Genomic DNA, 3,402 nt, shown 5'->3' with positions numbered 1-3,402 from the left:
AAGCAGTTCATCTTCCAACTCACATGTCCGCCAATGGAATGACACGCCTAGTCACGAACGTTTGGATTGCTCCTGGGTTTGGGAAGATGGCGCAGCTACACTGTACCACCTGTCCCATATGCCTAGCACACAATCCCGGACAAGTAGTGAAGACTCCACGGAAACACAGTCCTAGGCCGTTATATCCTTTCCAGAGACTGCAGATTGACTACATTCAACTCCCCAGAAGTGGACCATATGAATATGTTCTGGTGTGTGTTGACATGTTCTCTGGATGGCCAGAAGCCTACCCGGTGAAAACGGCTACAGCTCGAACCACTGCAAAGAAACTAGTGATGGAACTAGTACCACGATTCGGTGTACCTGAAACAATTGAATCAGACAGAGGCACACATTTTACTGCTGAGGTAATGCAAAATGTAATGCAAATGATAGGTGTAGAACAAGCATTTCATACACCCTACCACCCACAGAGTTCAGGGAAGGTAGAGAGAATGAACGGGACACTAAAATTGAAAATACAGAAAACCATGGAACAGACCCATAGACCATGGCCAGAATGTCTAGCATTAGCATTATTCTCAGTAAGGTACACACCCACAGGGAAAACTAAACTGTCACCCTTCGAGATATTGTTTGGAAGACCACCAAACACAGGGTTGTACTACCCACAGGTTTTAACACTTAATGTGGATGGTTTGACTAGTTACGTAATCCAGTTACAAAAGCATTTAACTCAAATGCATTCTCTAGTTTTTTCTTCCATTCCAGATCCGGATAGTGTGGAAGGAACACACTGCCTACAACCTGGTGATTATGTATATGTCAAGAAACACTCCAGAAAGACGCTTGGACCCCGATACCAAGGTCCTTATCAAGTACTCTTGACAACGCCTACCTCTGTCAAGTTAGAAGGACGATCAACCTGGATCCACACATCACATTGCAAACTAGCCACAGGAGTCAATAAGAATATATAAAAGAGCATAATGCTTTGGTTTTTTGCATTTCCTATAATGACAGTAGCTGCATGGGACAGTTTAAATTCTCCGATGCCATTGAATAATAGGTTTATACAACATCATGAGAAATTACTGAGAGATTGGTTGAATGATACTCAGCCTCCAGCAGATTGCTGGATCTGCACGTACTCACCAGTATCAGCCACGAGTATTCCCTTTCTTGTTATCCCTGTCCCACCCGAAGAGTTATTCGCTTGGACTGACTGTTCTGACACACTCGCTAATAATTCCACAAATAATGTGAAGTTATGGAATATGACTATCGGTATACCTGTTGTGGGATGGGTAGGATATCCCTGGTGGCAAGGTAACCTTTCAGGAAGTAGCACTCACCTTCAATATTTGGCATATAAGGGGGGGGCTTGGGTACCTAGGAATAGGACTCGATTAATCAACTTGGGGCAAGTTCCAACGTACGGCCTACATGTTAGTTTTAGTGTAACTTCCCACTCTACTGACGCCTTCAAACCAATACTGCTAGAAAGAAGGTTGCATAATACGTCCTGGGAGTATTCCAATTTATTTCCCCAGGGCAATAATGACACTTGTTTTAATATTTCAGGTAATATACCTTGCAACGAGTCATCTGGATATGAGAAAGGAACTCCCACCTGTGGAAATCCCGATGTAGGGTATTGTAGCCCTTTAGGACAACTTGGTGTATGCTTCAGAATGTATCTGCGTTCATAGATTTAGTCCATAGACTGGTATTACAACATTCAGCCCTATGGGATTTACCTAGTGATATGTTCTGGGTATGTGGAGACAATGCATATAAATGGTTACCAGTAGGGGTAAGAGGTACTTGTACTCTGGGACGTTTGACTCCGGCTACCTTTATCATTCCAAACCGACAATTGGATATGCAGGCTATACCCAAACATACATTATACAAAAGAGCTGCTGACAATACACCTCGTCCTTCTGGGAGACCACATATAGTGCAGATGAGTGTGGCTAATAAAATTGTTAGTTCTATTTTTATCTATCCTATGATCACGCAAATGTGGGATAAATTGGTCAGGGCTACAGATTATTTAGATGATCAAATCTGGGATATATTGGATATACTTAACACCACTGTTGCTGTCCAGAATCAACTTATTATAGTTACTAACCAACATACCATAGTACTGGATTATTTAACGGCAGCACAGGGTGGCATGTGTCAGGTCGTCGGACCCGCTTGCTGTCATTATATAGATCCCAACAACACTATAAAGTTAAAGCTAAAATTAGAGGATGTTCAAAAACTTAGAGATCAGTATGATAAAGACAATGATCGCAATAAAGATAGTTGGTGGTCAGATACTTTCTCCTTTCTGAATCCAGTCAATTGGTTTAAGGGTATAGGAGGTTGGATAGCCTATTCTATTACGTATTGTTGTTTGTCTCCTTGTATTATATGTATTTTTGAAACTTGTTTTTTGGTGTTTTTCTGTATGTAAGAAAAAATACAGAAACAGATGAGAAAGATAAGTTAATGACAGAACATATACCAAAGTTGATAATTGTTTTCTTTAAGTTTTAGGTTGACATCTCATTTCTGGCATGAAGGAGCGTACTCTTGTGATGACAGACGTGGCCTTAGTAACTGGGGGATGGAGAGGGTAAAAGAAGATACCTGTCTCCCTCGGGCAACCCGTCGGCCTGGGATAGTACCTGGTGAATAGGACACTATCAGCTGTCATTACAGGATCCAGTGTTCCAGATTGTGAAGAATAAAGATGTCAAAGGGGGGAATGATAGGAACTGAAGGAGTTAAATTGAGTTCTGTCTATGTTGCATTTTCTTGTTGAAACTTATCTTTTCTGTTCCCTTGAGAACCGAAACCAGATAACAGATAAATTCCTGTCTCTCAGCCTACATGGCTTTCTCTGTGATTGAAACAAGCTGTGAAATCATTTTTATACTGCGCATGTCTGTAAATACTAAAATTCTTTGCTATAAAAGATGGAAGCCTAACTGATAAGCCAGAGGCGTCTTGGCAGGCATCCCGAGTTGTATCATACAGCTTGTGTCTGTGTAATTCTTCTCGACGGAGCTGATTTAATCAGAGACATATGGTGTCCTACACCCAAGAACATCGGTCCTTCGGGTGAAAGAAGTATCTGAAGGATCCCGACAGCACTTATAGATGAATAGCTTATATAATGAGAGGACACAGAGCAAAGGGTATAAATAGTGAGAGAATAAAGAGCTGACAGCGCATTACATCCCTGGAGTACAGATAGGAGATATAAAGTGCAGCCAGTGCTATATGGGATATCCCAGGAATACAGCACAGCCCATATAGTGTAAAGGAGGAACCATCCTAACAAGAGATGGAGATTACAGATCCTACAGACGACATGCCGGGAGTGTACAGAGAAAGATGGCA

At 41.7% G+C, this 3,402-nt stretch overlaps 1 pseudogene; it reads left to right on the top strand.

The window, feature by feature from the left end:
- Positions 1–989: 989 nt before the first annotated feature.
- LOC141074043 (uncharacterized) lies at positions 990–3,079 on the top strand (annotated as a pseudogene).
- Positions 3,080–3,402: the final 323 nt, after the last annotated feature.

The sequence above is a fragment of the Dendrobates tinctorius genome, unplaced genomic scaffold (assembly GCF_039654945.1).
Source record: "Dendrobates tinctorius isolate UK_male_01 unplaced genomic scaffold, ASM3965494v1 ptg000322l, whole genome shotgun sequence".
Lineage (NCBI taxonomy): Eukaryota > Metazoa > Chordata > Amphibia > Anura > Dendrobatidae > Dendrobates > Dendrobates tinctorius.
This window is presented reverse-complemented; position numbering and strand designations above follow the sequence as displayed.